We start from the raw sequence: 26,536 nt of genomic DNA on the forward strand, positions 1-26,536 counted from the left end.
AACAGAGGTGGGAACCCCACACCCCTCTGAGAGCCAGGGCTGGAAAAAGAGGGGCTGGAATGGGCTTCTCCCAGCCTGGGAGCTCTGGGGTATGTAGGGCTGTGGGAAAAGGAAACAATGAGAACTTGTAAGAAGAGAACAAAGAGCTTTTAGCTAGAAAACAAAGAACTCTTTAGTCATGGCAGGAAAGATGCAATCAAGTGTCTAAAATTTGACAAGTATCAGAAGCAGGGTAGTTTTTCAAAGAAATTTTTATACAAGTGCTTGTCATACGGAAAAAAGAGCTGATGTCGGTACTAGGGAATTCACCAGCACACCCAGGAAATCTCATCTGGCACCATTAAACCGTGACCCCCTCTCTGCCAGGGTTGCACCTTGTGCTGCACGGCTTCCTCAGGCTCAGGAGCTCCTCAGTGTCCCTTCAGGAGCAGCCAGAGAACCGTTCTGTCTCTGTCCCTGCCAGCCTGGCACAGCAGGAGCACACTCCTGCCTCACACCAGCCAGCAGGAACGTGCACACTGCAAACTGAAACCATCTGCACTCCTGACTCCATGGCAGGAGTGACCCAGCCAGGGCTGGAGAGGGCTGGGGATCATCCTGCATGAAGCTCCTCTGCTCCTGCTCTGTCAGTTCTAGGGACACCAGCCCAGGGACATGGTGGAGTCTCATCTCAGGTGGTGTCCCAGGAATGCCTGGACATGGCACTCGGTGCTCTGGACTGGTGTAATGCCGCTGGTTAAGCTTGAAAGGAAGGTCAGCAGTCTCTGATTCAGTGACTGCTGACAGGCAAGAATGCCGGATGACCTTGCTGCAACATGAGGAAAGGGAGGTGAGATTAGTCCTGAATATCTGTAGAAAGTATCAAAAGTATAACCATAAGAATGTAGAAGTAGGTGTAGTTGCTGATATGTAACTAACCAATCCTGAGCTCAACTTTTGCAATATGTATGAAGCTTATTAAGAACTATATTTAACCCGCCGTATTCGATCAATAAATTGGACTTGGATGAACCAACTGGTGTCTGGGTCTCCTTCCTCCGACAAATGGTGGAGAATGCGGGCAACCCACTGAACGCTTGCTTTCTTGGATTACAAAGAAACTCACCACGGTCGAGGAAGTTGGGTGAGAGTCCTTGCAGCCGGGACGGTGCCGGATTTTAATAGCACCCTTGAGGATCACAACGGTGTCTCAAGTCTCTACGTGTCGCCGGGAGCCTGGAAGGGCTGCAACAGCGCGCGCTGATATATAGGTATGGATAGGCAAGCGACATACGGTCCCTTCTCCTCATATTTAGAAAGGCGAGGAGTAAAAGGGATAGATTTAAAAAAGGAATTACCAGGGTTATTAGCTTATGGTTATTCTAAAGGGATTTTTGCTAACCCACATACAGTTCATGAGATAGCAGAGTGGAAAAAGTTTGGGGATATCCTGTGGGATACAGTGTTAGATGATGATAAGTCAGCAAAGAAATTTGGCAAGTTATGGTGGGTGGTATATAACACGTTGCTTCAGCAGGTTTCTGAGAGAAAGGCAGCAGAAAGGGCGACAGAAGCTCATAAGAGGAATATAGGGTATGGTCGTGAGGATGATCCCCTGGCACCTTCTGTAACTCAGATATTTATGCCTAAGGGTCCCCAGCAAAATGGTGTGGAAAACTTTCCTTTAGATACAGTGGAGCCATCTGCACCCTTCCTGTCAGAGGGGGAGGGCGAGTTGGATGGTGGAGGTAAGAGCAAGCCAGCTTTGCCTCCGCCGCCAGCTTCAGGCGGGTCGGATGGTGGGGGTGGGAGCAAGCCAGCTTCGCCTCCGCCGCCACCTTTGCCTCCGCCGCTTCCCCCGAGCGGGCCGCCTCCGCGGGGGGGCCACTTCCCCCGCGCGAGTCGACTCCGGTTTCACTGTCAGCTCCAGCGGGGGGGTGGGCCGCTTCCCCCGCGCGAGCCGGCTCCCGCTCCTCCGCCTTCCATGTGTGAGAACTCGGTCTCTGTACTGAGGTGCCAGCAGCACAGCACCCTTAAAGGGCCAGATCCTATCCCGGGGGCACACAGTGACCTATGGGGGGAGATGGCTAAACAGAGAAGGGAAGCTTGGGCTGTTTTGGCAAAACAAGTAATGCAAATGGGGGATGGCGAGGCCGTGGAAGTAGCTTCTAATCTTGCATGTCCGGTCACATACACACCACAGTATGATGCACAGGGGAACCTTACGCATAATATAGCGGAATATAATCCCTTAGATTGGAAAATGTTAGCTCAATTAAGTTCTACGGTTAGTTAGTTTGGAGTAAAAAGTGAACCTGTTAGGCAAATGCAAGAGTGTTAGCTACTTTAGGGGCAAATTGGACTATTGAGAAAGCTTTAGAGCGAATGGCATTAATGCCAACAGCTTCACAGGCATTTATAGCAGAAGCTTTAAAGGAATTAGGATTAGGGTTACAAAAGCAAGCAGAGTCTACTCAAAATCAGGTGTTAGCTGCTCAGAATCAGGTGTTACCTGCTCTTGCTCCTCTCCGAAGCGGCTCACTGGTGGACACGCAGAGCTCGAGACCGTTCATCAAGTGTTACTGATGCGGCAATGAGGGACATACGCGCCCAGACACAAGTAGCCGCCGTGACATCGGAGACACCAGCTGCTGCCGTAACATCACTGCTACCTCCTGTCTGCAACCGCAACAGCAGGGAGCCTTGGTTTGGATTTATCAGCAGCAATAGACGTCACACTAATGACGAACCGGCCTGAGAGGATACAAACTGGAGTAAAGGGTCCTCTTATGTTAAGTGGACAAAGATGTGGAGCATTATTACTAGGACGTTCTTCAATAACTATGTTGGGATTATTTGTATTGCCTGGTGTTATCGATGCGGATTATACAGGGGAAATACAAATCATGGTTTACACCCTTTATCCTCCTATTAAAATAACAAAAGGACAACGCATCACACAATTGGTACCGTTATCACAAATGACATCGGGTATAGCATCATTTACTGGGCAAACACGGAATGAAAAAGGTTTTGGCTCTACTGGTGTTACACTTTTAACTGTGGATTTACAAAATAGACCAAAACAAAAGGTGGAAATTACCCATGGGCATCAAAGCATAACCCTTTATGGATTATTGGATACAGGAGCTATTACTGCTTTTGCAGATGCTGGAAAGAAATCAAGGCGTGCTGCTGTCACCCGGCAAGAAAAAGGACAATGGAAGCATCAACTCCTTACAGCAGACCCTGCAGATAGCTTACAAACTTTGGAATTGTTAGCAGTAGTATGGGCAATGTCTAACTTACAGGAGCCTTTAAATGTGGTCACAGATTCTATGTATGTTGCAGGAGTAGTCAGACGAATACAGCAATTAAGGAAGTGAATAATAAACGATTGTATGAGTTACTGGTACAATTAAGGAAAGCTTTATGGAAGAGAAATGCAGCGTATTCTGTGATTCATATTAGGAGCCTTAAATGGTCTGAAGGTTTAGGAGAAGGGAATGAACGTGCAGATAAATTGGTTACCCTACCCATTGATAACTCTTGTCCTATTGATAAGCTTACATTGGCCAGAGAAGCACATAGTAGATATCATCAAAATGCAAAGGGATTAGCAAAGCACTTGAGCTGAGTTTGTCAGAAGCTAAGGCTATTGTTAGAGCATGTCCAACATGTAGTTATCATAATGGTGGAATAGGTTTAGGCATTGGAAATGGCAAATGGATGTTACACATGTAGCTAGATTTGGTAAAGTTAAGTGTGTGCATGTCACTATAGATACATATAGTCACTACATATGGGCTATGGCTCTCGCAGGAGAGAAAGCTATACATGTTATTAGGCATCTGTTAAGTTGTTTCACTGTCATGGGAGTTCCAAAGAGTATTAAAACAGATAATGGTCCAGCTTATATAAGTGCTGAGGTCCAGAAATTTTTGAATCAGTGGTCTGTTAAGCATGTGACAGGTATTCCACATTTTCCTACTGGACAGGCAATAGTGGAAAGAGCAAATGGTACCCTTAAACAGTATATTAAAAAGCATCAAGATTTGAGAGATCCACAATCATGCTTGGCTAAGGTTCTGTATGTGATTAATCATTTATGTATTTTTGGGGAAGACGATATCCCTCCTGCAATTAAACATCATCCGAGGTCAGGTCAGGAAATTAAAACCCGACTACAGGATTATGGGAAAAACCTGCAAAAGTATTATACTGGGGTCGGGGGTATCTTTGTGTTTCCTCACCTACAGGACCTTTGTGGGTGCCTGCTAAGTGGACTAAACCTGTTTTTGATGCAGCCTCTAGTGGATTGCCTCACAGAGGAGGACAAGGAGCTACTGAGGGAGAAACTGCCTCTAGTCCTACAACCGCTGCTGCTACAGCTGAAGGGACACTCGAAAGTGTTGGACAGAGCACTGACATGTCACTATCGGACAGCCCAGGAGTTGATTGGTTTTATTGACTCATTATCAACTTTTCATTTAACAAATCCAGCAAAGGAACATTGCCTTGACTGTTATGATCCACATTGTGCTGCCTGGATAGCTCTACGTTGTGGGGGTTGTGATAATACTTTTTGGATAGAACAATCATTATTACGGGATTTATGGTGTCATACTTGCGAGCACGAGCACACGTGGGGTAAAAACTGGCAAGATGAATTAAGGAGACAAACGGGACTAAATGCATATGTAGCTTTAAATCTTTATGAGTCTCCTGAACAAAAAATTCTTGCTTATTATCGTTGGGAAGTACAATGTGTTGTAAGTAGAATTAAGGTTCAAAGTAAATCATGTATAATTTCTGTAAGGTGTAGAAAATTAGTACCTTTAACACAACATTCTATTGTAGGGCCCTTCAGGGGAAATCCTGAAAGAGCATTAGATCATTACATTGAAAAATTACAAAAATTAAGTTTGAAAGTGACGGGACCAGTGAAATTAGGAGCAGCAAAACTGAAAACTGATAAGAAAAAGAAGGCTAGAAAGGGAACAACCTCTTCTAAATAAGGCTAATTAGTTTTCTATGATTAGGACAATTTTACAGTTGTGGGACCCTCGGGAGGATATAGTTATTGAAGAAGATAACGAGCAGGAACAACGATTACGAAATAAAATACGCCTTGCGCTAAAGAAAGAGCTTGAACTATTAGCCTTATATAGTAAGAAAGGTGAAGAGGCTTTGCAATCACCACCATTAAACTGGTTGCTTTGGGTCGAAGAGACAGACTTTTATACTGGTCCTTACTTACGTTCACTTCCTTGTTATGTTTGTAAAAGGGATGTTGATAAGTGCTAAGCATGGATAGCTTTGCATTGTGCTGATTGCAATAAGGTTTATTGGTATTCACAGAGGACAGTAGGAATTTTATGGTGTCACCCTTGTTTTGGGAAGAGGATTCAAGATTTCGTCTGGGTTAGAGCTCTTGAACAAAGTACTGGCCTGCCAGGAAGGGCAGGATTAGAACTTTTTGAGAGTGCAGAACAAGTGGCTATAGCATATATTAGATGGAAGTTGCAGCAAGCACTTAGAGAGTTTGAAATTACTAGTGCCTCACACATTATAGCAGCTCGCTGTAAAGCTGATTTGCCTTTAAATCTGCCACATGCTATACCTGTAAGCAAGGATGCTGATTTGGAGTTAGATCAGTGTATTCAAAAATTGACTCAGCCTCACAATAGACATTCTAACAAACTAGGGAAAAGACAACGAAGAAAGGAAAAACAGAGAAAGCAGAAAGAAGAATGAGGTTTGTTTTTATACTGCTCAATGCTGTAGCAAGTGAAGCAGTAGGAATAACACATTTTAGTCAGCCAAGAGAAAATTTATGGGTAACACTTGCTAACCAAATTAACCAATCATCACTTTGTCTTAGTCTTGGAGGAGTTACTAATCCATTTCGAACATGCCTGGTAGGACTTCCAGTGTGGTCTCCTGGAGAATTTTGCAGTTTAATAAGTAATCGAACTTTATGCATGTCTAACATGTCAAACATCACACTGCCAGTGCAACAAGGGTATACTGCAGGTCAGAGTGATGGCTATCGCCAATGCTTGCTAATCCAATCACTTAACACTTCTTTGCATTCTCCTCCTGAAGAATTGGATCTTTTTGGAAGTGCAAATGCCAGTATGCCTAACACTACAGCTGGAGGATGGTTTAGTTTCAAACCCTTAGATGCCCAGAATTTAAATCAACCTAAAGACACATGGGCCACCTTGGATTCATCCCTGAATTTGAGTGAGTTCTCTCCACAGCATTACAGTCAATGTAACAGTACAAACATCACGGCCCCAATGAAATTACCTACAGGAATATTTCTAATTTGTGGAGACAGGGCATGGAATGGTGTACTAGCTAAACCACAGGGTGGACCCTGTTATTTGGGAAAATTGTCATTGTTTCACCCTAATGTATCCTTGCTAATGCAGCTCAGTCAAACATCAAACAGGAAAAAGCGTAGTATACATGACTTGGACTGCAGCCAGATAGGAGATCCAAAGTTTTGGGGTACATTCAGGCAAGTAGTAGTTTCAACTATTTTACCAGGAGGACCTGCCAATAAGGCTATGAATTTAGCAAAGCAATTAGGGTGCTAGGCAAAAAATGAGCTAAACAAGACATCCCAAATTCTAGACATGTTAACTGCAGATGTGCAAAGTGTTAACCATGATGTTTTGCAAAATAGAGCTGCTGTAGATTTTTTGCTCTTAGCACAAGGGCATGGATGTGAAGAGTTTGAGGGAATGTGTTGCATGAATCTGTCTGATCATTCGGTGTCCATTCATACTAAGATAAAAGAACTACAACAGGGACTTCACAATCTCAAAGAAGAAGAAGGTTTAGGAATTGACAAATGGCTTAAAAGCTTAGGGCTTGGACCATGGCTAAGGAACATTGTGACATATGCTATCGGCTTACTGGGTGTGATCTTAATGTTTTTGCTTATTTTGCCTCGTGTCTTTAATTGTATTCAAAACATGGTTAGCCGTATGATAGCAAAAATGCAGACTAGTCTTCTTGCTCAAGAAGAAAACGGGGGAAATGTGGAGGATTTTATTAAGAGTTGGTTAGCTGAGAAAGGCCATACTGACATAATGCCGCTGGTTAAGCTTGAAAGGGAGGTCAGCAGTCTCTGATTCAGTGACTGCTGACAGGCAAGAATGCCGGATGACCTTGCTGCAACATGAGGAAAGGGAGGTGAGATTAGTCCTGAATATCTGTAGAAAGTATCAAAAGTATAACCATAAGAATGTAGAAGTAGGTGTAGTTGCTTGTCGGAGGAAGGAGACCCAGACACCAGTTGGTTCATCCAAGTCCGATTTATTGATCGAATATGGCGGGTTAAATATAGTTCTTAATAAGCTTCATACATATTGCAAAAGTTGAGCTCAGGATTGGTTAGTTACATATCAGCAACTACACCTACTTCTACATTCTTGTGCTTATTCTTCTGTTACATTCTGCAGATATTCAGGACTAATCTCACCTCCCTTTCCTCATGTTGCAGCAAGGCCATCTGGCATTCTTGCCTGTCAGCAGTCACTGAATCAGAGACTGCTGACCTCCCTTTCAAGCTTAACCAGCGGCATTAAGTCAGTATGGCCTTTCTCAGCTAACCAACTCTTAATAAAATCCTCCACAGTTGCTGATATGTAACTAACCAATCCTGAGCTCAACTTTTGCAATATGTATGAAGCTTATTAAGAACTATATTTAACCCGCCGTATTCGATCAATAAATTGGACTTGGATGAACCAACTGGTGTCTGGGTCTCCTTCCTCCGACACTGGTGACAAGGTGGGGATCAGGCACAGGTTGGATTCGAGGGTCTGGGAGGTCTTTTCCTGTGGGATCTCAGTCTCTCAGAACTGGGGTGCAGGGTGAACAAGACCCCCCCTGGGGGGCTCGGGAGTCCTGGAATGCTGCCAGAAATGTCTGGTGGCTGGACTTTGATCCCACATGGGAGATGACATCAGTATGAGGACGGGAGGATTTCACTGGGGTGAATGGTGAAGGGACAAGTTAATTGGAGTGTGAGATACAGGGTTTAAGATCTCTGTACAGGGGGGTCTAGAGAGGCAAGATGGAGGGATTGGGGCGTGCCCTTCTCCTTCTTCTTCTTCCTCTAAGCCTCCATCTTCTGTGGTGATGTTGGCACTCTGGGATTGGACCTTACTAGGGGAACACTGGTTAATAAGGGTAGAGGGTATTGGAGAAAAATGATAAATATTGTATACGTAACTCCGGGTATAAAGATAGGTGACCGCCCCAGGGGCTTTCAGTGTGTGTGCCCATGGCTGACTGCTGAGCAGAACTCTGTCAGGCCAAGAGAAAATCTTTTAGATAAGCAATTAATAAACACCGAGACCGAGAACAAATCTGAAGCTTCCTCTCGTCCTTTCGAACCCGGGGGCCCAAGGCCATCTTTGGGCTTTTTCCCAGACCTTCTAAACAGCCCAGAAATCCAACAACTGGCGTCCGCTGTGCGGGCTATCTCCCACCAAACCTTTCGGGGGGGGGAAAGCCCTGAAGAGCTGAAGAGCCAAGAGAACAGCACTGATAACTCCAGAGGAGGGAAGCCTGAAGAAAGAAAGAAGAAAAAGAAAAAACCGGCCGGGAGAAGCTGCAAAAATCAGCAGTCACTGAGAAACTCCATCTCTCAGCTTCTGCTGAAGACAGTTCGTAGCAGAGCGGCCTGGACTGGGACCAGAAAGGCGCCTCTGATCCATCCCTCGTAATCTGCTGGACGGAGAACAAGGGCCTCCAGACCACTCTGACGACAGATTCGGTAAGAAGGCCAAAATAAAATCATGGGGGCAACACTCTCCCAAGAACAACGGGAAATCTTATCCACCTTACAAAGTGTAGCAGAACTATATACAGAAGGGATCCCAAAGAAAGAATTAAAACAGCTGTTATTATGGGCAAGGCTCAATTATCCACTTGCAGAGACATATCTGCTGTTCGAAGTGGGGTTTTGGCAAGAAATTAATAGGCATTTATATATTTTAGCAACAAAAAAAGATGAGACAGCGTTAAAGCTACTCTCGCCGGCAAGAATCATGTTACAAGGTATTTCAGTGCAGTCTAAAAGACTGGAAAAGCAGCGAGAAGCTGCGGTACCCTCAGAGAAGGGGGCGGAGCGGCAGAGCTCCGGGAAAGAAATTGCTCTGGCTTTGAAAGGCCAGGGGGAAAGGGCTCTCGAAAAAAGAGAGCAGGAAAAAATATTAAAACCCCCGATCAAAAAATGCAACAAACCCCAAGGGCGTCCTGAAACTCCAGAGAGTGTGGAGGAGTCAGGAGCAGAAGGGGGGGAGCAGGAAGATAAGGGATCGGGGGGGGGGCCTGTTCGCGGCGAAAGCGGCGACACAGCGGCGGCGGCGGACGCGAGCAGCGTGGGTGAGGATGAGGAGACGCGCGCGGAGGGCGAAACTCGCAAAAACCGGGGTGTAGACTCACACGCGAACGCGGAAGGCGGGCTGAGGGAAAATTTGCAGCCTCAGAGGGCCGCCGCGGCGGGACGCAGGAGGCGCGCGGTTGTGACGTCAAATCTGGTGCGACGGTCGGCTCGAATCGCAGGTAGAGCCAGGGTGCCGGCGGGAGAGGCGAACACAACGTCAGAGGAGGAGGGGTCGGATTCTGGGACAGACCGAGGGGCTGGGACCTCGGAGGTGAGACAGGGGGGAGACGATGATGACGTCACCTTGGGGGACACTGGAAGTAGCTCAGAGAGTACGCACGCGCAGAGAGTAAGACGCGGGCGGGCCCGAGCCCGGTCCCCTGTGACGTCGCGGGTGAGGAGGGGCCGTGCTAGGGATTCTACGTCCCAGGGCTCCACACCGTCTCCAGATCTGGCGCCTTTGGTTAAGAGCCTCGGAGTCTCAGTTCCTTCCCTTCATGGGAGACGCCGAGCCGGAAGAGGAAGTGGGGCAGTCGAGATTGCACCGTCATCCGAGCCAGGGAGGCCGGTGACAGCGCCACCTAGTGGCAGGAGGGCAGAAGTGCACGACATGCCGAGTCGGCTCGGCAGAGCCACAGCGCCATCTCGTGGCGAGACTGCAACAATGCAGCAATTTTTTCCAACAATATATAAAAAGAAAAGCACCTCGAAGAAAACAATGTTAACACGACAAAGGGATTATCCATCCACTTCGGGATTTCATGAAGATGATGAAAGCTCAGATGAAGAACAGCTACAAGGGGAAGATGTCATAAGGATCACAGCATCGGAAGGTGTCCCAACATGGATGCTATCAGCAGCAGAAGCAGCAAAAAGCTTCTTGCATTCATTCGATGCAGTAAAGAAGAAATATCAACAGGATCCTCGAGTTTCCTTTTCGGATTTAGGAGCAAGGCCAAAAACCTCAAGGCGAAAAATGAGACACTATGAATCACCGATGACATCTACAACACCATTATTCATGCAAATCCCAATGGAATCTGATGAAGAGGGGTTTCAAGAGCCGGTGAAGACAATGGATTGGAGGCAAATCAGAGAAGCATTGGAAAAGGAAAAGCATTTATTCCCGGGATCAGGGGATTTGACAATGCCAGTGACATATGATGCCCAGGGACAGAATCCAAGGTGGGAAAGGATGGGTCATGAGACACTCAAAGACTTAGGGAAGGCAGCTCAGACTTTTGGGCTGAACTCACAATACTTCAAACAGCTATTAAGAGGGACATTCTCTATGTATGATCTCACACCATATGACATTCGAAGTATTGTGGCAATGATCCTCACTGACACACAGAGTCTTGTCTGGGAAAAAAGGTGGAGAAAATATCTTGCTGAGTTGCGGAACAGATACCAAGGTGGGCCGAATGCGAACCTCACAGAAGGGCAATTAGCAGGGGATCCTCCAGATGACAATCCAGGGGAACAAGCAGCGCGGCTTCCACGGAGAGTGTTAAGCGACATCAAAGAAGCAGCGCGATTGGCAATCATGCAAATTACGCCGACAGGAGCTCCGGATGTCCCGTTCTCTTGCATCAGGCAAGGTCCCACAGAGCCATTCATGTCATTCATCGACCGACTCACGCAAGCCGTGGATCGACAGGTGACAACAGAAGAAGTGAAGAGGCCTCTCTTGGAAAATTTAGCTTTCGGCAATGCCAACCCGGATTGTCAACGGGTGATTAGCACCATGCCAGGACGGCCATCCTTGGCAGAGATGGTGGAGGCATGCAGCAAGGTGGGGACGCCTCAGCATGTCGCAGCGATTGTAAAGGATGAATTAAAAGAGGAATGGGAGAAACAGCTAAAGGGACGCTCAGAAGGGCAATCAGAGGACAAGACATTGGAGAAGATGTTCGAGAAATTACTTCATCAACAGGACGAAAATATCAACAAAGTTCTTGCGGCAATGCAGAAAAGGAACAGACCCCAAGGAGGACAGTGCTACGGATGTGGGGAATCTGGGCACATGAAAAGGAATTGCCCACGGACACATATACCAACGCCAGTCCAGAGAGCGGAAAGACCAATTTGCGCACGGTGCGGAAGAGGAAGACACTCTGTGAAAGAATGTTATTCCCGGACAGATGTGGAAGGAAATCCGTTGCCGCATCCGGGAAACGGGAAATTGAGCGCGGGAAATCCCCGGCGCGCTCCGACACAAGTACTGGCGGTGTCACAAGAACAGACAGGGCAGTCATCAGTGAGCGACAAGCAGATGCCCTCAGCAAAACCCTCAGTCGATTCCACAGTGACCCAGACCTCCTCCCACCAGGGGCACAGTGTGCATTGGCAGCTTCAAAACTAGTATGCTTTCTAGATGAAAGTCATGCGGAGATACCAACAGGTATCTGCGGGGACTCATACAAGAAACAAGATTTTTTGATAGTTGGACAAGATAAGTGCAGTATTCTTGGGCTCATTGTCTATCCGACAGTTGTCTCAGCAGACAAAAATACAGAGTTAACAGTTTTGGCAAGAGCGCTTCGTCCACCATTGACTGTACCGGAAAATACTGTGGTTGCGAGAGCCTTTGCATTGCCACCACACGCAGTTGGAGAGGTCATGTCAATCTTCGACGAAGAAGGTCTCCCTATGAAAGAGCATGTTGAAGTACATACAACATGGGTGAAGCACATAGGTCGAGACCGACCCACGCTCACGTGCCAATTGACATGTGGGGACAGGACAATATCGATCAGAGGTATGCTCGACACAGGGGCGGATGTAACAGTAATATCGTACATCTTTTGGCCACGCAATTGGAGCTTGGTCGCGCCATTGGGCTCTCTCTCAGGCATCGGGGGAGCATCTCTGTGTCTGCAAAGTGAGAATTCCGTTGTTGTCATGGGACCAGGAGATAAGACGGCGATCATTCATCCTTTTGTCGTTCAAAAGCCGATCACAGTCTGGGGTCGAGACCTTTTGGCGCAATGGGGCGCGAAGATCGAAATGGATTTTTAATAGGGGTCACTGCAGCACTCGCCACACTGAAGCTGACATGGAAAACAGATGATCCAGTTTGGGTGGATCAGTGGCCCCTTGAGCGGAAAAAATTGAGTGCTTTGAAAGACCTGGTCCAAGAACAATTGCAGAAGGGACACATCAAGCCAACAGACAGCCCTTGGAATTCTCCGGTGTTTGTCATCAAGAAAAAGCTGTCGGGCAAGTGGAGGTTGTTACACGACCTCAGGAAGATCAACGAAGTCATAGAAGACATGGGGCCACTTCAGTTGGGACTTCCATCTGTCTCGATGATTCCCAGAGATTGGCAGCTTGTGGTCATTGACCTCAAGGATTGCTTTTTCAGTATCCCACTCCATCCAGATGATGCTCCGAGATTTGCCTTTTCAGTCCCGAGTATCAACAGGGAAACGCCTCTGCAGCGGTACCATTGGGTCTGCCTTTCACAAGGCCTGAAAAATTCTCCGACGATCTGTCAATGGTACGTGGCGCGAGCTTTGGCACCAGCACGAAAGAAATTTCCGAAGGCGAAGATCATTCATTACATGGATGATTTGCTCATTGCAGCATCAACACGACAGGAGCTGCAAGAAGCTCGCGACTGTGTGATCGCAGAGGTGCAAAAGGCAGGTCTGGAAATCAGCATTTCAAAGATTCAAGAGGTTGCACCTTGGAAATATCTAGGGTGGAAAATCTCAGAGAAAACAATAAAGCCTCAAAAGGTGGAGATCAGCACGAAGGTCAACAATTTGCATGATCTGCAACAGCTTTTGGGAGAAATCAACTGGATGAGACCAGTTTTGGGAATCACAAATAGTGACATTCCAGCACTGCTTGATCTCTTGAGAGGAGACACAGACATTCGTTCTCCCAGGACACTCACACCAGAAGCAAGAAAAGAGTTGGAGAAAATCTCGGATGCGATACAGAAAAGGCAGGCACATCGATTTGTTCCATCGTTGCCTTTTCAGTTGGCAGTGCTGGGGAAGAAAACGCAGTTCCATGGTTTGATCTTCCAATGGGATGAATCACAAAAGGACTCTTTGATAATCATAGAGTGGATTTTCCTACCGCACAGGCCCGCGAAAACGATTCTCACAGATCTGGAGATGGCAGCACAAATCATCATAAAGGCGAGAACAAGGCTGCTGACAATGGCAGGAAGAGAATTCTCAGTCATCAGGTTACCTCTGAAACGAGACTACTTCGATTGGGCAATGCAACAATCGAAAGACCTGTTAATCGCATTGTTAGCGTTCCCAGGAACTTGCACAATCCACTTTCCCCAACACAGAATACTGCAATCGCAAATATGCTATAGAGCAAAACCACAGATAAGTGAAGAACCTTTGGATGGGATCACCGTGTTCACGGATGGCTCGGGGAAGACACACAAGTCAGTGATCACGTGGAGAGACTCAACGACAGGGGATTGGGAATCAGACGTGAGGATGGTTCAGGGCTCTCCACAAATTGTGGAGTTGGCAGCCGTTGTCCGAGCATTTCAGTTGTTCAAACAGCCTCTCAATCTGGTGACAGATTCCGCATATGTTGCGGGTGTGGTCAAGAGATTGGAGGGTTCGCTCTTGAAAGAAGTCAGTAATGAGGTTTTATACTCATACCTGACAAGCTTGAAAACACTGCTAGAGAGCAGGGAGAGAGAGTATTTTATCACACACATTAGAGCGCACACAACACTTCCGGGGTTTTTAGCGGAAGGGAATGCTCGGGCGGACAGGTTGACAATGCCCATTTTGCAAACACTGCCGGACATTTTTGAGCAGGCAAGGTTAAGTCATGCGTTCTTTCATCAGAATGCACAAGCACTGATGGAGTCCTTTCGTCTCACAAAGAGTCAGGCGAGGGAGATCATTAGTGCTTGTCCAGACTGTCAGCTTGTGCAGCCACCTTCTTCTACCGGGGCCATCAATCCGCGGGGGCTGCAAAGTCTTCAGTTGTGGCAAGCTGATGTCACAAAATACCCATCTTTTGGGAGGCTCAAAAATGTTCATGTTTCTGTAGATACATTCTCAGGTGCAGTCTTTGCTTCAGCACATGCTGGGGAAACAGCAGATCATGCTTGCCGACACTTTCTACAGGCATTTGCAGCATTAGGTGTGCCTCAGGAGATAAAAACAGATAATGGTCCAACATACACAGGCAGGGTGCTTGACAGATTCCTGAAAAGGTGGGGTGTCAGACACACGTTTGGTATTCCGCATTCACCCACAGGTCAGGCAATCATTGAGAGAACACATCACACCCTAAAATCCCTTCTGGACAGACAGAGAAGGGGTGAGCCAGAGGCAACACCTCACATGAAATTAAATAAGGCACTGTATGTGCTGAATTTCCTAAATAGCTCATCCTCGGAACCTGATCCACCGATCGTGAGACATTTTCTAAACAACACACAGGCAAAGCTAAGGGAAAATCCTTTAGTTTTGATCAGAAACCCAGAGACCGGACAAATAGAGGGTCCTTTCAGACTAATCACTTGGGGAAAGGGTTTCGCTTGTATCTCCACAGATCGAGGTCTGAAGTGGGTGTCGGCACGGCACGTGAAGCCATTCCGAACGCGAGAACACGAGAATGCTGATCCGAGAAACAAAGAGACGAGTACTCAGACAGAAGTCGAGACTCAGACTGCGAAAAACGACCCAGAAGAGAAATAAAAGAAACTAAGGACTTCGGGGGGCTTTCACATAAAAGCAAAAAAAAGGTCTTTTGGTGCAAACAGAAGGGGGAGATGTGGGATCTCAGTCTCTCAGAACTGGGGTGCAGGGTGAACAAGACCCCCCCTGGGGGGCTCGGGAGTCCTGGAATGCTGCCAGAAATGTCTGGTGGCTGGACTTTGATCCCACATGGGAGATGACATCAGTATGAGGACGGGAGGATTTCACTGGGGTGAATGGTGAAGGGACAAGTTAATTGGAGTGTGAGATACAGGGTTTAAGATCTCTGTACAGGGGGGTCTAGAGAGGCAAGATGGAGGGATTGGGGCGTGCCCTTCTCCTTCTTCTTCTTCCTCTAAGCCTCCATCTTCTGTGGTGATGTTGGCACTCCGGGATTGGACCTTACTAGGGGAACACTGGTTAATATGGGTAGAGGGTATTGGAGAAAAATGATAAATATTGTATACGTAACTCCGGGTATAAAGATAGGTGACCGCCCCAGGGGCTTTCAGTGTGTGTGCCCATGGCTGACTGCTGAGCAGAACTCTGTCAGGCCAAGAGAAAATCTTTTAGATAAGCAATTAATAAACACCGAGACCGAGAACAAATCTGAAGCTTCCTCTCGTCCTTTCGAACCCGGGGGCCCAAGGCCATCTTTGGGCTTTTTCCCAGACCTTCTAAACAGCCCAGAAATCCAACATTTTCCAACCTCAGCGATCCTGGGGTTCTGTGCCTGTAACACTCCTGCAGCAGGGAATTCTTTGGCTGGAGGAAATATCCCTCTGGAGACAGGCTCAGCTGAGCTGGGAACAGAGGGACCAAATCCATGCTCTGTAGGTGATGTGTCCCATTCCTGCCTGGCAGCTGCTGAGGCTTCCCCTGAGGCTGGACAAATGCCAGCTGTGTCTGCTCCAGCACTTGTGACTTGCCAGCCTGGGACAGGTGATGGCTGCTCCTGGCAGGCTGGAGGTCTCAGTATCCAAACTCCAGTTCTTGTTTTGAGGCCGTGGAGCAGGATTTGGGGGTCCACATGCCCAGGAAAAAGCAATCCAGGCACTCTGCTCTGGTTGGGTGTTGAATGTCCTCTGCCAAATCGCAATGCTCTGTTACTGTTATGTTTGCCCAATTATCCCATCAAAAAAACCCCAAACAATATTTAAGGTAGCAGCAATTTTAATTAAATAGTTTAAAAAAATGTATGAATAAGGGATAATTTGGTTCAAATAATAGCGCATAAGCGAAAACACCCGCGGGGTACGGAGGGCAGAGTTCTTGACCCTTGCCACTTCACGTACAAGCTTGCCAAGTGAAAGTCACCCCTTATATGCCATGTGTCAATGCCATCTCCTCCTATTTTCGGTTCGTCACTTTTCTGTCTCCGCCCTCATTACCACCTTTATCATGCATGCGCCACCACTGGGTGGTGGTCGCACAAGTCTTTGGGGGTCATCACTGATGAAGGCCCTGTAGTCTTCTTCGTTGTCCTTTAATTCACCTTTGGGTTACACATGCGCACCAAGCCAGTACAATGTAAGCCAAGACTAACATATCACTGCATCTACATATCAAGGCAATAAATCCCTTATAATTAGCATTTGTTGGGACCGAACCAGGTTCTTGCTCATTTTTAGCAATTATATCCTCAGCTTCTTTCCTGTGGTCCTTGAAAACATCTGCTGGGGGGGGGGTGGAGCCCCTCCTCTCCCTCTCTTCTTTGGCATTACAACTTTTTAACTATTTATTATTCTTAAATATTAATCAATATTGATTACTGTTTCAATTTTTATCAGCATGAATCATACCTATTTATCACAGTTACTATCAGGTGTGGGGTGTCCCCTGCCAAGAAAGCTGCAGCCAGGCCCTCTTCCTGCTTTGCTTCCTCTACTGGAGAGGTGTCCAGGGAAGGCTGGATTGGAGGGTGCCTGGAGCAAGCTGGGACAGTGGAAGGTGTCCCTGTCTTGGAATGGGGCCACCACTGCTTCTCTGGGAATAGCATCCCAGCCCCTCGCAACTCTCCCAGGGTAGAATTCCTTTCAAATGTCTCATCTATCCCTGCCCTGTGGCAGTGGAAAGACATTCCCCCTTGTCCTGTCCTTTCAGGCCTTTCTACAAAGTCCGTCTCCTCCTTTTTTCACATGTATGCATATCCAGCTCTCACAGTTTACAATATTATTACCAGCAGTCAGCACAGGAGTTAAGGGTCAGTGATCTGCAACAGATGAATGTTGACTGTGAATTGGTGTGGAATTTTTAGCCTACATTAATTATCTGACTCCAAAAGGATGGTTTCACTTTCACTCTCTGCAGCAGTAAAAAGCCTGATTTCCAGGAATTACTCCACTGGCTCTGGAACAGAGGTGGGAACCCCACACCCACCAGAGAGCCAGGGCTATAAAAGCCTGGGAATGGGCTTCTCCCAGCCTGGGAGCTGCGGGGCCTGGAGGGAGAAGGTAGGGCATGGGGATGGGCATGGGCATGGGCATGGCCATGGAGATGGGCATGGGCATGGGCATGGGGATGGGGATGGGGATGAGCTGCGGGGCACGGAGCCGGGAGCAGCCGGGAGCGGGATCTTGTTGCTCTCCTGCCTCCTGTTCCCTGTGCTTTGCCAGGGCTGGAGAGATGGCCGGGCAGGAGCAGAGGGGGCTGAGGGCAGCGGGCGGGCGCTGTGTGCTCCGAGCGTGGGCTGCAGGAAGCCGCCTTTGCTGGCACCGCTTTGGGCAGCTCGGGGGAGCCGTGTGCGCTGCGGGGGCTGAGCTGGGAGAGCCCCGGGCTCAGAGCGGTGGGAGCGGAGCGGCGGGGGAAGGAGGAGGGATGCGGGGATGCAGGGGCACAGGGAAGGCTGCAGAGGCGCACAGGCTGTCCGGAGAGCCGGCAGCGGGGCTGGCCGGGCACAGATGGCGAGCGGAGCCCCTTCCCTGCCGCCAGCCCGTGCCCGGCCGGGAAACGCTCCCCGCAGGCGGGGCCGACCCTGCCCGGCCCGGGCACCCCCAGCCCCGCGGTGGGGCCGGATGGCTGCGCTCCCCTGAGGGCAGGAGCCGGGGGGATCATTCCTTTTCCTGCCCATGCAGGGAAGGTGGGATTCTCCTCCCTTACAGTCTAAGCATCACCATCCCGAGCGCTCGGGTCCCTGGGACAGCCCCACAAAGGCAGCAGTGTTCCCAGAGCCCCTTTCCCTGGGGCAGGGCTGCGGAAAACACTCTCGGGGGGCTGTTCCTGTGAAACGGGGTGCAGGCATTCCCATGGCAGGTCCTGCTGCCAGCCTTGCTGCTTCCCTCCTTTGCTTCCAAGGAGGAACTCGGTCCCGAGTTATGCCCTGAGTGTGCTCAGTGCCTCTCTGCGGGCACTGACACAGTCGCATGGGGCTTTTCCCCTATTCCTGTAGCACTGGGAAGCCGTGCAGGGAGTGCCAAGGGTGCCTGGGGGCAGGTTCACAGTGTGGCTGGGCTGGAGTTAATGTTGTCCAGGGCAGCCTCTGGGTCCTGAGACTGAACCAGCGCTGGCAGTGGTCCAGTGGGGGAGAATGTGGGAGAGGACAGGGCTGGGACAAGTGGCTCAAGTAGACAAGTTCCAGCAGTGACCCTGAGCCAGCAGAGCTGTCCTGCACTGAGGCTCTGCTGCCCAGGGAGCAGCTGGACATGTGCACAAAGAAAACAATTGGTGTCTGAAATCCCTCCTGTGCTCTGCAAGCACACCCAGCTTTCCTCTGCTGCTGAAATGCCCTTATCTTGAGCCAGCAGCTTTTCCTGCTTCTGCTGTCCCCCTCCTGTCCCCATCCTGCTGGTGGGAGCACACAAGCTGCTGGGGGGGCTCAGTGCCTGCTGGGATCCAAGCCCAGCGCTACTTCTCCCCCCTCTCCGGGGCCCTGAGCTTCCCCCCAGCAGCAGCTGCGTGCTGTGGGCAGTGGTGGGACAGGGCCCTGCTGCCCCACTGGCAGTGCTGTTCCCCTGGCTCTGCCCCCTCCTCACCTTGTCTGCTGCCCCCAGAGCACAGATGTTCCCTGCACAGCCTCTCACCCATCAGCACCCCCAAGTCCTTCTCCTCAGGGCTGCTCTCAATCCCTTCTCTTCCCAGCTTGTGTCTGGGCCTGGAATTGCGCAGACGCAGGGGCAGCACCTGCACTTGGCCTTGGTGACCTTCGGGGGCTTTGCTCTGTCCCACCTCTTCAGCATGTCCAGCTTCCTTCTGGTGGGGGAACATGGATGTAGGTCCCAGGTGAAACTCTGCTCTGGTCACATGCCCAGAAGAGCCCTGAGGAGTCTTTGCTGCCTGGGGAGTTGCTAGGGGAGGAGAAATATAGGGCATACCTCAGCTGGGTTTCAGGGTATTGCCGGCTGGCTGCCTGAAGTCCAAAAGTACTGTCCTGTTCAGCACAGCCTGACTGAGCTCCCAGGCAGCTCCCAGCCGCAGGCAACCTTAGCAAGCAGTTCACCTCTTTAGTGATTTGTAGCTGTTTGCTTGCTAATTTCCTTTGACAGATGCAGGGAGAGGAGAAGGTTGTATGAGGTTCCATAGAGATGTCCTTTATTGTTGTCTTCTGCAAAGGTTCTTGGTGACAATACTTCTGTCAAACTGGGCAAAAGTAGGTCTTTATATAGAGTACAGGAGTTTTATAAATGGTCCAGTTGTAAGGGTCAAAGGTCAAGTAACCCATAAACTTACAGAGAGACAAGCAAGCGTCCAAAGGCAGAAGAGGGGCTTCTAAGGTCCAGTCAACACGACTCGGCATTTCCTAGGTTGCTGAACACCATGGAGGCATTGCAGTCCCTGTGCCTGCTACAGAGAAGGGTTGGCTTCCAGTGCTCCCTGGAATGAATCCTCTGTGGGTTGCTTTCTCCTGACTATCTGCTCTTCTCCTTTAGGACTTTGGGCTTGTCATTCCTGGTGCCCTTCCTCCTGAGTTCTTGAGGGGTTCCTGTCTTCTTCTCCACACCCACCGTGTACCCCAGCCTGCCCCTGCTGCTGCGCTGTGTCCCCTGAGCTGGGGCCCTCGGCTGCCGGTGTCTGTTGGGAAGCCAAGGCTGGGAGCAACGGGAGCATCTGCTGTGAGGTGGGTGAGGGGAATCAGAGCCCACAGCCCTTGCACGCATTGCCCAAATCTGCACTGTAATAGACAGGGCCAGGATACCAGCTCCTTTAAAAAGGCCTTTGTTAAAAACAGCTCTGTGTGGGGAACCTGAGGGGTTGTGCACACCACACCACACCACTGCTGAGGAGGAGGAATGCAGCTTTGTCTATTGGCAGAGCTGGAGCTTCCGTACTCATAGGAGTCCTTCGGAAGACAAAGTTGGCTCGTAGGTTAGGGGTGTCATCTAAACTGAGTGCTATTAAACTTATGGTGACAGGATGGAATCCAGCTCTGGTCAATGGTGGGTGATTTCCTGTGGTTCTTTCGGGTTAAAATCATAATTTATGTGCTGGTTTGATGTTTTTGAGAGGGTCCATATAGTACCAGCAGCCCCTCATTAAATTCAGTCCGGATGTGAGTCCTTCTGGGAGCAGGTGAAGGGGTTCCCTATGGAAAGGGATACAAATACAGGGTAAGACAGTAACACTTAACAGTGGCAACCAAAGGCAAATCCCAGAACTCTAACATTCAATATTCAACAACAGACCAACACTTCAAATTAAGACCCTATCAACTTCATCAACATCAACTAGCAGTTTCCACTCTGAAAAAGAGCTCCCATCGTCAGGGTTTCATTTCTCACATGCATGGACTCCCTAGGGAAAGTGACGTGACCACTGGAGTGTTTAGCTAGCTCTTTTAGAACACCAGCAGCCATGCCAAGGTGTCTGGAACAACTCACCGGATGAATTCACCAGGAGCTGAACTTTAGAGCTGTGGCTCTACAGAAGGATTAGCTGTTCCAGTGTCAGGGAGAAAAGTAAAGGAGTTGACAGATGCTCTCTACCTGATAGTGCAGAAAGTCTTTAATCCAGAGATTCAGAAGTAAAAGAGAAGGAGCACAGATCTGCAGTGGTTTATATACAGGCCAAAACTGGTGGGCAGATACAAACAGCCAGCCAATGGGATAACCATAGGGGAGGAGTAAGTGGAGTGGTTTATAGAGGCAGTTCCAATGAGAGCAAAGGGGAGGAGAAAAGGGCGTGGTTTACATCAGGGGTAGATACAATTTAGGGAGATACCAACTTGGAACAACATAGGGACAGCTTTGGAAGCAACCATTGTCATAGAATCCTGATTACAAAAATGAAAATTGGGTTAACTCAAACACTAACTGCAGCAGAAAAGCTGCCCCTGAAGGCTCTGGAAGGGTGCAGGAGTCCAGTCCAAGCCCCTGGGTCAGTCCCTGTACTGGTGACAGTTTTGTGACCTTTGTGGGACTGTGACACATGCTGTTTGTGTGTCTGAGATTCAACACACGACAGACCTCCATTGTTCATCAGCCAAACAGCCCGTTTTATTGTTCAGGGCTGGCTTTTATAAGAAGTTCAAAGCTCCCTGCTTGAAACAGCCCTTGGTCTAATCTCCATGCCCCCTAGACTCTGAACCAGTCAAATGGTGGTACTTGAGGAGACTTATTATTTGTTGAAACCTCTGTCAGTCAGTCTGGAGGCTGGTTTATGGAACTGGGCTGGGTTTCTTATTTAAAACTTGATTAAAATGCCATACAAATCAGCTTGTACTGCAACAGGACAGAAGCTGAATGCTCAGAAGAATTTTTTGCAAGGAATAAATCTCTCATCCAGTTCATCCAAGTGAACTGAGACTGGGACAATCTTCAGAGTTGTGTGACCGTGCCCGTAATACCCCCAAAGGTTTAAAGGCAGATGCCCAGCTGAAGGTTTGCAGGCACTTTTCCTCCTGTCACCAGAGATTTTGAACTTGGTGCTTCCGTGGTGGCTGAAGCCAAGACTGCCACCAATGGGCACCTGCCTGATGAGACCCTCTGTGCTAACGTGCAGAAGATCACAGAGGGCACCTCTCTGAGTTGGCTTGCAGCATCTCCTGTTTCCCATTAAGGGCCACCAGGATGTCCCAAGCACAGCTGTGGGCAGGGACAAGGTGGATTTTCCCCCTGCACTGGGGTGGGCCCCTGAGGGTGCCAGGAAGCAGCTCCTGGGAAGAGGCCAGAGAGGGGCCAGGGAGGGGCTGCGCTGGCAGCTGGAGCAGGAGCACAGCTCAGAGCCCCTGCGGGGAGTGTGTCTGGGGGAGTGTGGGGTGCCTTTGGGGGGGGAGTGTGTTGATCTGTGGAAACAAACAACTCCACAATTTTTGTGGAAGTTGTGAAGCTGATATGTTCATTACAGGGCTGGACGCATGTGGGAATCATTCCCCTAAAATGACATGCGTACCTCTGGGAAGGGGAACTCCAGATCCCCTTTCATCTCCCTCTCAAATACATATGAATGTAATTTCACAATAGGTTCATACATATTCATTCCACTGATTTCACGTGGCACTTGCCTCTAATTCTTTGGCTAAAGCAGTTCCTCCAAGGACAGGCTCTTTAAGAGAACAGGCAGTCAGACTAAACTGCAAGCTACAGACTTGACTTAAAGATGTACATTTCACCTGAATCAAAATGGAGTTTTACTCGGGAAAATTTCCGCTCTTCTTCATTTCCCCCTTTCCTACAAGGAATACGTAAATTCATTTACTTCATGCAAATTCCTATGACAATAAGCGTGCCTTAGTGCTTTATCTTGTACATTTGATAAGGAGATGTCACGATCCGTCCTTACGGATGGGTTGCATGATGGTTCGTGTATTTGATCTCAGGGTGCAAAAAATCAACACGGCACAAGAGGGTTTGCAGTGATAATCAAAACAAATGCATCTTTATTGAATAACCACCACAAATTGGGGAGGAATTGGGGAAAAAGGGAAAAATAAGGAAAAGAGGGAGGAAGAGAAAAAGGAAGGTATATCATTACCAAACATAGAACGGCGAAGTCCTTTGATGTCCAACCGATGTAGTTCACCATGTCATGTCCAGGGAGATCTCAGGAGTGCAGTTCATCTGAAATCTTATTATACTCTTTTTTGATGGGGGAAGGGGATGAATCTTGAAAGCAAATCAAAGGTAGTCTATTGTGTCTTTGGGGGCAAAGAATGGTGTTTAAGAAGGGTACACACAGTCCATGTTCTCAGCAGTGGGCAAGAACCATTGTCTTCTTGGTCCACTGCTCACACCTACAACATCCATCTTGCTTTGGTCAGCTTGGCTCACCCCACACACCTCCCGTGGGTTGGGGGTTTCAGTCCCAGTCCTTGGAAAGAGTAGGGGGAGACCTTTTCACATAGGGATTTCATGTCTTGGTTTTTGATGGAGAGTCTTCTTACATTTCAGACTGTCTGTCATGGTGGTTGCAAACGAGTGAGAGGGGTCTTCTGTGGGGGACCACCCAAAACTCAGGAGAGGTTCAGCCAGGCTGAGAGGTGGGACAACTTCCAAGGCTATTGTAGCAAAAAGGGCAAGGTGGCCCCTTCTCCTTTTCATTGGGTTCAGTGTAGCCTACAGCAAACACACCTGTGAACAATAGCTTAGCAATGTGCTCAGGTCTTGGGGCCTTTGGCATGTAACTTTCTTCAACAGGGCTAGAGATTTCTATCGGGTTAAAGGGTAGATATAGGTCCAATTGTGTCAGGAACCCACGCATTACTGAGGAAACCATGGGCCGCTGTAACAACGTCCAGATATGGACAACATTGGAACCAGACCAGTGAAGAGATTTTTGCTTTTATTTCCAGCACATCAGTCTCAAGAAATACAATGGAGACATGATGTTAACAGCTCACTGATCCACACAAAATGTCCCCCGAGGGTGGGATGATACAGAAAGACATAAAATCATCTCAGTCTAGATTTCAGCCAATCATACATAGAAAAACACATATTGACAAGAATTCTATCCAATCTTATAAAACACACGTAATGGTAGTTAAAACAAAGACTGGTTCATAAGAGACAAAGAACAGAGCTCTATTCATGCTAACCTTCTAAAGATATACATTAAATAACCTTGTTGCCATCCTAAAGCCAATTCTACAGAGGCCTATTGTTATTTGTCACGTATGCTCTACTGCCTGGGAAACTTTTCTGCTTGCTTGGGAAACTTTTCTGCTGTATCTGCAATGCTAACAGAACTTCAGTCTGAGGCCTACATACTTTTTTTAACCATTTCCTAAAAATCCTCTAACTTTATGGATTCCAACAATTTCAGATTGGGGTCTTTTCTTCAGTGGTCCCCAATGACAATCAAGAGGCAGATGAGAAGAACTTCAAACAGTCTCACAGGAGGTTAACACAGCTACTCGCTGTAGTATTTTCCAATTCAAAATTAACAATATTAAGGATAACCCTAAACTTACTCCAACTAATATTAAAAAAACTACAATGGGATGACACAACTTATTAAAGATTCCATTTGCAGTTGGTGACCACCCAAAGATTACATCCAACCAGTGATGATCTGCATTTTGTTTTATTCTTTGCAGAATTCTGGTTATTTCTTTTGTATCATGTTGGACAGTAATTAGGATTTTCTCTCCGCTTTCTTGGGTTTTCTTCAAGATTTCCAGTAGGTCTTGGTGTTTAATTAATTGTTTTAGCAATGTGAGGTCTATTCCAATAGGAGTAGGTGATAGTCTGTGATACATTGTATAATTGGTTTTAATCAACTGGTGGGATGTCACTGGGGCCATGTACGAATAATCACACTTGATAATCTTAACAAAATTACAAATACAAAAATTAGAATGATTTCTACTGGACAAAATAACATCGTTGTTATCAATTTTTACAGCAGCACAAGCAGTTCTCAAGCACACACACCCTTTTCCAGTATATATGAGCACAGTTTTCTGGTCAGTGACTGGATGAACTTCGAAGTGGCAAATACTCTGTTCACTGTCTAAACACACATCCTGAGCATTAATAGTATTGCTTTCACAAATGAATCCCATCTGTTCTCTAGTAATGCAGGATTCTTAGTTACTGTTTGCCACTTTTCATTCACCTTTTGTGCCCACACTCTATGTTCTGAAGGATAGAGTATTGTTTTTTCATGGTTTAATCCTAGTGCAATGATGGGGTGGATAACATAAACACTGGCATTACATATGGTAAGCACAAAGACAGTGGCCACATTAGAAGCAGGATCTTAGGTGAAATTTACCATAGTCCATCAGGATTGAAACTTCCTTTCAAAATCAATTGCATTATCCCAGACAATTTTCTTAATTTCATTTGGAAAATTACCTTCACCCCCTTCCCATATGATCAGAGCTGCTGTTGCTTGCATCCATAACTGTGCTTGTATACAACTGAAAACTAAAGACATGTTATCTTGAACTGTACTAAGTACTTCTACTATTAACATGTGGTCTTGGTCCCCGGCCTTTCCCCACTTTGGCAGTACTTTTGTAATCTGCCACTGGCTAGTTCCTAATGCCAATAGAGATGACTGTAAAGGCTGCTTCAATTTTGGTAGGCCACCTGTTGAAGTGGCCAGATTATTCATCAATATTTTTGAATCATTTCCATTTAAAACTCTCAGTTGTGTCCCTAATATCCCAGTTAGATCCTTTCTTATTCTGCTCCTGAGGTGTACTTGTCTTTGTAACCACGTTGTCCAGTTCTCAAAGGATGTTGTTAGGAAAGAGGAGCAGGCTGGTTGGATTTCTGAGATGTTAATTTGCATTAGCAACTCAACACGTGTGAGAGACCATTCTGGATTGAACAACATTTGTTGTTCACCCATGTTCCTTACTACGTATGGGCCTATTTCATACACTTCAGGTTCAAGTTTGGGTTGGGTCTGAACTGCTTGAGTACTGGTGTGAGTTGTGTAAGTTGTATATATTGTAAAAAGTGTAGTATCTATTTTAAATTTAAATGAAAACCTGATAGCATCATGAGCCCAAAGGCAAGTCACTTCTACAGGCTGTATTAAGGTGAAATTACACCAACAGTCTGATTTGCTTGGGCTATCACAAACTTCCTGGTGCTTGTAGACAGGTTGAGACACTAACAGCATCTGGTCTCTCATGAGCCTTCCCATTGACTACCCAGCACCCTACCTTGATTTCTTCTCCTCTGATCCCTTGAAGTGTCCACAGTTCCCATTTCTGCCACACCTGGTCCTCATATACCTGATCCCCATGAATTTCTACAGTGGATAGGTTTAAATCTTTTATCTCAGAAAGTTCTCCCATGGATCCAGTATACTGATAAAAAGCCTGGGACCAAAAGTATTCAGCACTGCTTTGGATAGAGGTGCTCTCTAATTCTAAGACTCCAGTTATAATTATATACAAAACAATTCTGTAAATGAAATTACAAACTACTCCCAGCCGCAATATACTCATTTTGCCTGAGTAAGTTTTAGTCTCAGTTCATTGTCTCCTGATGTCACTGTCTAAGGGGCTTTTCAGGCCTTCTTCACTCAAGAGTGATGAATCCAGGCATTCTGCTCC

At 47.5% G+C, this 26,536-nt stretch overlaps 1 protein-coding gene across 2 annotated transcripts in view; it reads left to right on the plus strand.

The window, feature by feature from the left end:
* The first annotated feature begins 20,044 nt into the window (after window positions 1-20,044).
* The window catches only part of LOC128948653 (interferon-induced very large GTPase 1-like), a 77,608-nt gene continuing 71,116 nt past the window's right edge, over window positions 20,045-26,536 (plus strand). For both annotated transcript variants that reach the window (XM_054293411.1, XM_054293410.1), the window contains exon 1: window positions 20,045-20,140. The gene's annotated coding sequence lies outside the window, so the exon portion shown is untranslated. The remainder of the gene's footprint in view (window positions 20,141-26,536) is intronic.

Source organism: Melozone crissalis, unplaced genomic scaffold (assembly GCF_028551555.1).
Source record: "Melozone crissalis strain CALT ecotype California unplaced genomic scaffold, PUWL_Pcris_2 ptg000150l_1, whole genome shotgun sequence".
Lineage (NCBI taxonomy): Eukaryota > Metazoa > Chordata > Aves > Passeriformes > Passerellidae > Melozone > Melozone crissalis.